Below are 12148 nucleotides of genomic sequence, written 5' to 3' on the forward strand. Positions count from 1 at the left end.
TGACTCTTTCACTGTGAAGGTTCAAAATGTATATCTTCGATTACAGCAGCTTTACCAGTTTCTTCTTGTTACCTTGTCTTCCTGGTGAGTGGGTGTGTGCATTTGTTTTCTCTTCTGCTTTACCAACCTCCGCTTGATGCTTTGAATTTTTTTTGCTGAGTGTCTGCATGACACTTTGTGATGCAGAAGCAGTGTCGACACCGTTTTCTTTGCCCCAGTGGTCCAGGCAGCCTGTAAGGAAACTGCATTGTGTCACAATTGGCTACCCGCCCCATCAGTGCAAAGGTGAAACCGCCCCATTAGTCTAGCTTTCACCCACAAAGAATTGGGCACTCGGTGGCAGTGATAGCAACAAATGTGTTTGGTGGTCATTGAGTAACAGAATCGCCGCTACTCTCAGTTTAACACTGACGAAGCTTTGAGATGAGGCATGAAAATGAAAATGATGTCCATTTCTAGCTGCATTATGGAACCAGAAATTCTTCCAGCTAGAAGAATTTTTCCATAATCCAGATGAAATTGAAAAAAATTTCATCTCAAAGAGAAGCATTTCTAGTTTAATATTCCAGCTGCAAATGCGAATATTCCGGCTGGAAAAGTCACTCAGAAGACAGCTTTCTTAGCTAGAATTTCATGATTTTCAGCTGGAAAAGATTTCAATTTTTAGCAGGACGTTGGTAGTTTTAAGCCAGAAAAAAACACCTACACCAGCTAGAAGGCTATAATTTCTAGCTGGAACTTTGTTGTTTTTAGGTCTTGTTGAAGCTGGCCAAGACTAGTTTTCACTGGCATATTTCATGAAGATGGGACAGTGACTCTTTCACTGTGAAGGTTCAAAATGTATATCTTCGATTACAGCAGCTTTACCAGTTTCTTCTTGTTACCTTGTCTTCCTGGTGAGTGGGTGTGTGCATTTGTTTTCTCTTCTGCTTTACCAACCTCCGCTTGATGCTTTGAATTTTTTTGCTGAGTGTCTGCATGACACTTTGTGATGCAGAAGCAGTGTCGACACCGTTTTCTTTGCCCCAGTGGTCCAGGCAGCCTGTAAGGAAACTGCATTGTGTCACAAATAATGTAAGTGGTCAATAATTCGGAAGTGCATACGAGTTGGCTACCCGCCCCATCAGTGCAAAGGTGAAACCGCCCCATTAGTCTAGCTTTCACCCACAAAGATTTGGGCACTCGGTGGCAGTGATAGCAACAAATGTGTTTGGTGGTCATTGAGTAACAGAATCGCCGCTACTCTCAGTTTAACACTGACGAAGCTTTGAGATGAGGCATGAAAATGAAAATGATGTCCATTTCTAGCTGCATTATGGCACCAGAAATTCTTCCAGCTAGAAGAATTTTTTCCATAATCCAGATGAAATTGAAAAAAATTTCATCTCAAAGAGAAGCATTTCTAGTTTAATATTCCAGCTGCAAATGCGAATATTCCGGCTGGAAAAGTCACTCAGAAGACAGCTTTCTTAGCTAGAATTTCATGATTTTCAGCTGGAAAAGATTTCAATTTTTAGCAGGACGTTGGTAGTTTTAAGCCAGAAAAAAACACCTACACCAGCTAGAAGGCTATAATTTCTAGCTGGAACTTTGTTGTTTTTAGGTCTTGTTGAAGCTGGCCAAGACTAGTTTTCACTGGCATATTTCATGAAGATGGGACAGTGACTCTTTCACTGTGAAGGTTCAAAATGTATATCTTCGATTACAGCAGCTTTACCAGTTTCTTCTTGTTACCTTGTCTTCCTGGTGAGTGGGTGTGTGCATTTGTTTTCTCTTCTGCTTTACCAACCTCCGCTTGATGCTTTGAATTTTTTTTGCTGAGTGTCTGCATGACACTTTGTGATGCAGAAGCAGTGTCGACACCGTTTTCTTTGCCCCAGTGGTCCAGGCAGCCTGTAAGGAAACTGCATTGTGTCACAATTGGCTACCCGCCCCATCAGTGCAAAGGTGAAACCGCCCCATTAGTCTAGCTTTCACCCACAAAGAATTGGGCACTCGGTGGCAGTGATAGCAACAAATGTGTTTGGTGGTCATTGAGTAACAGAATCGCCGCTACTCTCAGTTTAACACTGACGAAGCTTTGAGATGAGGCATGAAAATGAAAATGATGTCCATTTCTAGCTGCATTATGGAACCAGAAATTCTTCCAGCTAGAAGAATTTTTCCATAATCCAGATGAAATTGAAAAAAATTTCATCTCAAAGAGAAGCATTTCTAGTTTAATATTCCAGCTGCAAATGCGAATATTCCGGCTGGAAAAGTCACTCAGAAGACAGCTTTCTTAGCTAGAATTTCATGATTTTCAGCTGGAAAAGATTTCAATTTTTAGCAGGACGTTGGTAGTTTTAAGCCAGAAAAAAACACCTACACCAGCTAGAAGGCTATAATTTCTAGCTGGAACTTTGTTGTTTTTAGGTCTTGTTGAAGCTGGCCAAGACTAGTTTTCACTGGCATATTTCATGAAGATGGGACAGTGACTCTTTCACTGTGAAGGTTCAAAATGTATATCTTCGATTACAGCAGCTTTACCAGTTTCTTCTTGTTACCTTGTCTTCCTGGTGAGTGGGTGTGTGCATTTGTTTTCTCTTCTGCTTTACCAACCTCCGCTTGATGCTTTGAATTTTTTTGCTGAGTGTCTGCATGACACTTTGTGATGCAGAAGCAGTGTCGACACCGTTTTCTTTGCCCCAGTGGTCCAGGCAGCCTGTAAGGAAACTGCATTGTGTCACAAATAATGTAAGTGGTCAATAATTCGGAAGTGCATACGAGTTGGCTACCCGCCCCATCAGTGCAAAGGTGAAACCGCCCCATTAGTCTAGCTTTCACCCACAAAGAATTGGGCACTCGGTGGCAGTGATAGCAACAAATGTGTTTGGTGGTCATTGAGTAACAGAATCGCCGCTACTCTCAGTTTAACACTGACGAAGCTTTGAGATGAGGCATGAAAATGAAAATGATGTCCATTTCTAGCTGCATTATGGCACCAGAAATTCTTCCAGCTAGAAGAATTTTTTCCATAATCCAGATGAAATTGAAAAAAATTTCATGTCAAAGAGAAGCGTTTCTAGTTTAATATTCCAGCTGCAAATGCGAATATTCCGGCTGGAAAAGTCACTCAGAAGAAAGCTTTCTTAGCTAGAATTTCATGATTTTCAGCTGGAAAAGATTTCAATTTTTAGCAGGACGTTGGTAGTTTTAAGCCAGAAAAAAACACCTACACCAGCTAGAAGGCTATAATTTCTAGCTGGAACTTTGTTGTTTTTAGGTCTTGTTGAAGCTGGCCAAGACTAGTTTTCACTGGCATATTTCATGAAGATGGGACAGTGACTCTTTCACTGTGAAGGTTCAAAATGTATATCTTCGATTACAGCAGCTTTACCAGTTTCTTCTTGTTACCTTGTCTTCCTGGTGAGTGGGTGTGTGCATTTGTTTTCTCTTCTGCTTTACCAACCTCCGCTTGATGCTTTGAATTTTTTTGCTGAGTGTCTGCATGACACTTTGTGATGCAGAAGCAGTGTCGACACCGTTTTCTTTGCCCCAGTGGTCCAGGCAGCCTGTAAGGAAACTGCATTGTGTCACAAATAATGTAAGTGGTCAATAATTCGGAAGTGCATACGAGTTGGCTACCCGCCCCATCAGTGCAAAGGTGAAACCGCCCCATTAGTCTAGCTTTCACCCACAAAGAATTGGGCACTCGGTGGCAGTGATAGCAACAAATGTGTTTGGTGGTCATTGAGTAACAGAATCGCCGCTACTCTCAGTTTAACACTGACGAAGCTTTGAGGTGAGGCATGAAAATGAAAATGATGTCCATTTCTAGCTGCATTATGGCACCAGAAATTCTTCCAGCTAGAAGAATTTTTTCCATAATCCAGATGAAATTGAAAAAAATTTCATGTCAAAGAGAAGCATTTCTAGTTTAATATTCCAGCTGCAAATGCGAATATTCCGGCTGGAAAAGTCACTCAGAAGACAGCTTTCTTAGCTAGAATTTCATGATTTTCAGCTGGAAAAGATTTCAATTTTTAGCAGGACGTTGGTAGTTTTAAGCCAGAAAAAAACACCTACACCAGCTAGAAGGCTATAATTTCTAGCTGGAACTTTGTTGTTTTTAGGTCTTGTTGAAGCTGGCCAAGACTAGTTTTCACTGGCATATTTCATGAAGATGGGACAGTGACTCTTTCACTGTGAAGGTTCAAAATGTATATCTTCGATTACAGCAGCTTTACCAGTTTCTTCTTGTTACCTTGTCTTCCTGGTGAGTGGGTGTGTGCATTTGTTTTCTCTTCTGCTTTACCAACCTCCGCTTGATGCTTTGAATTTTTTTGCTGAGTGTCTGCATGACACTTTGTGATGCAGAAGCAGTGTCGACACCGTTTTCTTTGCCCCAGTGGTCCAGGCAGCCTGTAAGGAAACTGCATTGTGTCACAAATAATGTAAGTGGTCAATAATTCCGAAGTGCACACGAGTTGGCTACCCGCCCCATCAGTGCAAAGGTGAAACCGCCCCATTAGTCTAGCTTTCACCCACAAAGAATTGGGCACTCGGTGGCAGTGATAGCAACAAATGTGTTTGGTGGTCATTGAGTAACAGAATCGCCGCTACTCTCAGTTTAACACTGACGAAGCTTTGAGATGAGGCATGAAAATGAAAATGATGTCCATTTCTAGCTGCATTATGGAACCAGAAATTCTTCCAGCTAGAAGAATTTTTCCATAATCCAGATGAAATTGAAAAAAATTTCATCTCAAAGAGAAGCATTTCTAGTTTAATATTCCAGCTGCAAATGCGAATATTCCGGCTGGAAAAGTCACTCAGAAGACAGCTTTCTTAGCTAGAATTTCATGATTTTCAGCTGGAAAAGATTTCAATTTTTAGCAGGACGTTGGTAGTTTTAAGCCAGAAAAAAACACCTACACCAGCTAGAAGGCTATAATTTCTAGCTGGAACTTTGTTGTTTTTAGGTCTTGTTGAAGCTGGCCAAGACTAGTTTTCACTGGCATATTTCATGAAGATGGGACAGTGACTCTTTCACTGTGAAGGTTCAAAATGTACGAGGGGGTACCCAAAAGAAACCGGAGTTATTTTTGTTTGAACTTATTTGTTCACATTTTAAGCACAGACCTTTAATATCCTACAAAGTACTCTCCACTTACAGTAATACGTTTGTCGAATCTTTCATTCCATTTTTCAAAACGTTGTTTAAATTCATCTTTTGTGATGCTTGACAGTCCCTCCGTCGTTTTTTTCTTCACCTCAGCAACATCAGCGAAACGCTTTCCATTCACCTGTCTTTTCATTCTACGAAACAAAGAAAGTAGCACGTGGCAAGGTCGGGTGAGTATGAGGGTTGAGGAACAGAGGTCATGCCATTTTTGGCCCGAATTTGTCGTAGAGACAGGGCTGTGTGAGTAGGGGCATTGCCATGGTGGAAAAACCAGTCACCCGTCTGCCACAAATCAGGCCGCTTCCACCGAACACTATTGCCCAATCTTTTCAAAACATCCAAGCAGAAAGCCTGGTTAACTGTCTGACACTGCGGAACAAATTCTGAATGGACGACTTTTCTCACGTCGAAAAAACAAATCAGCATTGTTTTGAGGTTTGGTTTCACCTGACGAGCTTTTTTGAGGCAAGGTGAATTTGAAGTTTTCCATTGGCATGACTGTTGCTTTGTTCAGGATTTAATTCAGGAACACTTCAGTTGTCCCCATAGCATCGTCCTTGAACGTCTTTCTGAATATTTCAAGAGTTTCTGTTCCACTTTTTCCGAGAAAAAAATCAGAATTTAACCGGCGCACGCTGTTCACGAACATCAGCCATTGCAAAAACGACGCTCACACAAAACAGTCGTCACTCTAAAACTCTGCCTAAACTAGTCTGACCTCCTTCAGCGACGGCACTCGGCTTACTGACTCTGAAATGTTCGTTCTATGCGCTCCTAGCCGCAAAACGCGGTACCACAGAAGCTTTGCCGATTCAAAAAATTATTCCGGTTTCTTTTGGGTACCCCCTCGTATATCTTCGATTACAGCAGCTTTACCAGTTTCTTCTTGTTACCTTGTCTTCCTGGTGAGTGGGTGTGTGCATTTGTTTTCTCTTCTGCTTTACCAACCTCCGCTTGATGCTTTGAATTTTTTTGCTGAGTGTCTGCATGACACTTTGTGATGCAGAAGCAGTGTCGACACCGTTTTCTTTGCCCCAGTGGTCCAGGCAGCCTGTAAGGAAACTGCATTGTGTCACAAATAATGTAAGTGGTCAATAATTCGGAAGTGCATACGAGTTGGCTACCCGCCCCATCAGTGCAAAGGTGAAACCGCCCCATTAGTCTAGCTTTCACCCACAAAGAATTGGGCACTCGGTGGCAGTGATAGCAACAAATGTGTTTGGTGGTCATTGAGTAACAGAATCGCCGCTACTCTCAGTTTAACACTGACGAAGCGTTGAGATGAGGCATGAAAATGAAAATGATGTCCATTTCTAGCTGCATTATGGCACCAGAAATTCTTCCAGCTAGAAGAATTTTTTCCATAATCCAGATGAAATTGAAAAAAATTTCATGTCAAAGAGAAGCATTTCTAGTTTAATATTCCAGCTGCAAATGCGAATATTCCGGCTGGAAAAGTCACTCAGAAGAAAGCTTTCTTAGCTAGAATTTCATGATTTTCAGCTGGAAAAGATTTCAATTTTTAGCAGGACGTTGGTAGTTTTAAGCCAGAAAAAAACACCTACACCAGCTAGAAGGCTATAATTTCTAGCTGGAACGTTGTTGTTTTTAGGTCTTGTTGAAGCTGGCCAAGACTAGTTTTCACTGGCATATTTCATGAAGATGGGACAGTGACTCTTTCACTGTGAAGGTTCAAAATGTATATCTTCGATTACAGCAGCTTTACCAGTTTCTTCTTGTTACCTTGTCTTCCTGGTGAGTGGGTGTGTGCATTTGTTTTCTCTTCTGCTTTACCAACCTCCGCTTGATGCTTTGAATTTTTTTTGCTGAGTGTCTGCATGACACTTTGTGATGCAGAAGCAGTGTCGACACCGTTTTCTTTGCCCCAGTGGTCCAGGCAGCCTGTAAGGAAACTGCATTGTGTCACAAATAATGTAAGTGGTCAATAATTCGGAAGTGCACACGAGTTGGCTACCCGCCCCATCAGTGCAAAGGTGAAACCGTCCCATTAGTCTAGCTTTCACCCACAAAGAATTGGGCACTCGGTGGCAGTGATAGCAACAAATGTGTTTGGTGGTCATTGAGTAACAGAATCGCCGCTACTCTCAGTTTAACACTGACGAAGCTTTGAGATGAGGCATGAAAATGAAAATGATGTCCATTTCTAGCTGCATTATGGCACCAGAAATTCTTCCAGCTAGAAGAATTTTTTCCATAATCCAGATGAAATTGAAAAAAATTTCATCTCAAAGAGAAGCATTTCTAGTTTAATATTCCAGCTGCAAATGCGAATATTCCGGCTGGAAAAGTCACTCAGAAGACAGCTTTCTTAGCTAGAATTTCATGATTTTCAGCTGGAAAAGATTTCAATTTTTAGCAGGACGTTGGTAGTTTTAAGCCAGAAAAAAACACCTACACCAGCTAGAAGGCTATAATTTCTAGCTGGAACTTTGTTGTTTTTAGGTCTTGTTGAAGCTGGCCAAGACTAGTTTTCACTGGCATATTTCATGAAGATGGGACAGTGACTCTTTCACTGTGAAGGTTCAAAATGTATATCTTCGATTACAGCAGCTTTACCAGTTTCTTCTTGTTACCTTGTCTTCCTGGTGAGCGGGTGTGTGCATTTATTTGTTTTCTCTTCTGCTTTACCAACCTCCGCTTGATGCTTTGAATTTTTTTTGCTGAGTGTCTGCATGACACTTTGGGATGCAGAAGCAGTGTCGACACCGTTTTCTTTGCCCCAGTGGTCCAGGCAGCCTGTAAGGAAACTGCATTGTGTCACAATTGGCTACCCGCCCCATCAGTGCAAAGGTGAAACCGCCCCATTAGTCTAGCTTTCACCCACAAAGAATTGGGCACTCGGTGGCAGTGATAGCAACAAATGTGTTTGGTGGTCATTGAGTAACAGAATCGCCGCTACTCTCAGTTTAACACTGACGAAGCTTTGAGATGAGGCATGAAAATGAAAATGATGTCCATTTCTAGCTGCATTATGGAACCAGAAATTCTTCCAGCTAGAAGAATTTTTCCATAATCCAGATGAAATTGAAAAAAATTTCATCTCAAAGAGAAGCATTTCTAGTTTAATATTCCAGCTGCAAATGCGAATATTCCGGCTGGAAAAGTCACTCAGAAGACAGCTTTCTTAGCTAGAATTTCATGATTTTCAGCTGGAAAAGATTTCAATTTTTAGCAGGACGTTGGTAGTTTTAAGCCAGAAAAAAACACCTACACCAGCTAGAAGGCTATAATTTCTAGCTGGAACTTTGTTGTTTTTAGGTCTTGTTGAAGCTGGCCAAGACTAGTTTTCACTGGCATATTTCATGAAGATGGGACAGTGACTCTTTCACTGTGAAGGTTCAAAATGTATATCTTCGATTACAGCAGCTTTACCAGTTTCTTCTTGTTACCTTGTCTTCCTGGTGAGTGGGTGTGTGCATTTGTTTTCTCTTCTGCTTTACCAACCTCCGCTTGATGCTTTGAATTTTTTTGCTGAGTGTCTGCATGACACTTTGTGATGCAGAAGCAGTGTCGACACCGTTTTCTTTGCCCCAGTGGTCCAGGCAGCCTGTAAGGAAACTGCATTGTGTCACAAATAATGTAAGTGGTCAATAATTCGGAAGTGCATACGAGTTGGCTACCCGCCCCATCAGTGCAAAGGTGAAACCGCCCCATTAGTCTAGCTTTCACCCACAAAGATTTGGGCACTCGGTGGCAGTGATAGCAACAAATGTGTTTGGTGGTCATTGAGTAACAGAATCGCCGCTACTCTCAGTTTAACACTGACGAAGCTTTGAGATGAGGCATGAAAATGAAAATGATGTCCATTTCTAGCTGCATTATGGCACCAGAAATTCTTCCAGCTAGAAGAATTTTTTCCATAATCCAGATGAAATTGAAAAAAATTTCATCTCAAAGAGAAGCATTTCTAGTTTAATATTCCAGCTGCAAATGCGAATATTCCGGCTGGAAAAGTCACTCAGAAGACAGCTTTCTTAGCTAGAATTTCATGATTTTCAGCTGGAAAAGATTTCAATTTTTAGCAGGACGTTGGTAGTTTTAAGCCAGAAAAAAACACCTACACCAGCTAGAAGGCTATAATTTCTAGCTGGAACTTTGTTGTTTTTAGGTCTTGTTGAAGCTGGCCAAGACTAGTTTTCACTGGCATATTTCATGAAGATGGGACAGTGACTCTTTCACTGTGAAGGTTCAAAATGTATATCTTCGATTACAGCAGCTTTACCAGTTTCTTCTTGTTACCTTGTCTTCCTGGTGAGTGGGTGTGTGCATTTGTTTTCTCTTCTGCTTTACCAACCTCCGCTTGATGCTTTGAATTTTTTTTGCTGAGTGTCTGCATGACACTTTGTGATGCAGAAGCAGTGTCGACACCGTTTTCTTTGCCCCAGTGGTCCAGGCAGCCTGTAAGGAAACTGCATTGTGTCACAATTGGCTACCCGCCCCATCAGTGCAAAGGTGAAACCGCCCCATTAGTCTAGCTTTCACCCACAAAGAATTGGGCACTCGGTGGCAGTGATAGCAACAAATGTGTTTGGTGGTCATTGAGTAACAGAATCGCCGCTACTCTCAGTTTAACACTGACGAAGCTTTGAGATGAGGCATGAAAATGAAAATGATGTCCATTTCTAGCTGCATTATGGAACCAGAAATTCTTCCAGCTAGAAGAATTTTTCCATAATCCAGATGAAATTGAAAAAAATTTCATCTCAAAGAGAAGCATTTCTAGTTTAATATTCCAGCTGCAAATGCGAATATTCCGGCTGGAAAAGTCACTCAGAAGACAGCTTTCTTAGCTAGAATTTCATGATTTTCAGCTGGAAAAGATTTCAATTTTTAGCAGGACGTTGGTAGTTTTAAGCCAGAAAAAAACACCTACACCAGCTAGAAGGCTATAATTTCTAGCTGGAACTTTGTTGTTTTTAGGTCTTGTTGAAGCTGGCCAAGACTAGTTTTCACTGGCATATTTCATGAAGATGGGACAGTGACTCTTTCACTGTGAAGGTTCAAAATGTATATCTTCGATTACAGCAGCTTTACCAGTTTCTTCTTGTTACCTTGTCTTCCTGGTGAGTGGGTGTGTGCATTTGTTTTCTCTTCTGCTTTACCAACCTCCGCTTGATGCTTTGAATTTTTTTGCTGAGTGTCTGCATGACACTTTGTGATGCAGAAGCAGTGTCGACACCGTTTTCTTTGCCCCAGTGGTCCAGGCAGCCTGTAAGGAAACTGCATTGTGTCACAAATAATGTAAGTGGTCAATAATTCGGAAGTGCATACGAGTTGGCTACCCGCCCCATCAGTGCAAAGGTGAAACCGCCCCATTAGTCTAGCTTTCACCCACAAAGAATTGGGCACTCGGTGGCAGTGATAGCAACAAATGTGTTTGGTGGTCATTGAGTAACAGAATCGCCGCTACTCTCAGTTTAACACTGACGAAGCTTTGAGATGAGGCATGAAAATGAAAATGATGTCCATTTCTAGCTGCATTATGGCACCAGAAATTCTTCCAGCTAGAAGAATTTTTTCCATAATCCAGATGAAATTGAAAAAAATTTCATGTCAAAGAGAAGCATTTCTAGTTTAATATTCCAGCTGCAAATGCGAATATTCCGGCTGGAAAAGTCACTCAGAAGAAAGCTTTCTTAGCTAGAATTTCATGATTTTCAGTTGGAAAAGATTTCAATTTTTAGCAGGACGTTGGTAGTTTTAAGCCAGAAAAAAACACCTACACCAGCTAGAAGGCTATAATTTCTAGCTGGAACGTTGTTGTTTTTAGGTCTTGTTGAAGCTGGCCAAGACTAGTTTTCACTGGCATATTTCATGAAGATGGGACAGTGACTCTTTCACTGTGAAGGTTCAAAATGTATATCTTCGATTACAGCAGCTTTACCAGTTTCTTCTTGTTACCTTGTCTTCCTGGTGAGTGGGTGTGTGCATTTGTTTTCTCTTCTGCTTTACCAACCTCCGCTTGATGCTTTGAATTTTTTTTGCTGAGTGTCTGCATGACACTTTGTGATGCAGAAGCAGTGTCGACACCGTTTTCTTTGCCCCAGTGGTCCAGGCAGCCTGTAAGGAAACTGCATTGTGTCACAAATAATGTAAGTGGTCAATAATTCGGAAGTGCACACGAGTTGGCTAGCCGCCCCATCAGTGCAAAGGTGAAACCGTCCCATTAGTCTAGCTTTCACCCACAAAGAATTGGGCACTCGGTGGCAGTGATAGCAACAAATGTGTTTGGTGGTCATTGAGTAACAGAATCGCCGCTACTCTCAGTTTAACACTGACGAAGCTTTGAGATGAGGCATGAAAATGAAAATGATGTCCATTTCTAGCTGCATTATGGCACCAGAAATTCTTCCAGCTAGAAGAATTTTTTCCATAATCCAGATGAAATTGAAAAAAATTTCATCTCAAAGAGAAGCATTTCTAGTTTAATATTCCAGCTGCAAATGCGAATATTCCGGCTGGAAAAGTCACTCAGAAGACAGCTTTCTTAGCTAGAATTTCATGATTTTCAGCTGGAAAAGATTTCAATTTTTAGCAGGACGTTGGTAGTTTTAAGCCAGAAAAAAACACCTACACCAGCTAGAAGGCTATAATTTCTAGCTGGAACTTTGTTGTTTTTAGGTCTTGTTGAAGCTGGCCAAGACTAGTTTTCACTGGCATATTTCATGAAGATGGGACAGTGACTCTTTCACTGTGAAGGTTCAAAATGTATATCTTCGATTACAGCAGCTTTACCAGTTTCTTCTTGTTACCTTGTCTTCCTGGTGAGTGGGTGTGTGCATTTGTTTTCTCTTCTGCTTTACCAACCTCCGCTTGATGCTTTGAATTTTTTTGCTGAGTGTCTGCATGACACTTTGTGATGCAGAAGCAGTGTCGACACCGTTTTCTTTGCCCCAGTGGTCCAGGCAGCCTGTAAGGAAACTGCATTGTGTCACAAATAATGTAAGTGGTCAATAATTC

The sequence above is a fragment of the Amblyomma mixtum genome, chromosome 3 (assembly GCF_055824585.1).
Source record: "Amblyomma mixtum isolate Tamu chromosome 3, ASM5582458v1, whole genome shotgun sequence".
In the NCBI taxonomy this organism is placed as follows: Eukaryota; Metazoa; Arthropoda; class Arachnida; order Ixodida; family Ixodidae; genus Amblyomma; species Amblyomma mixtum.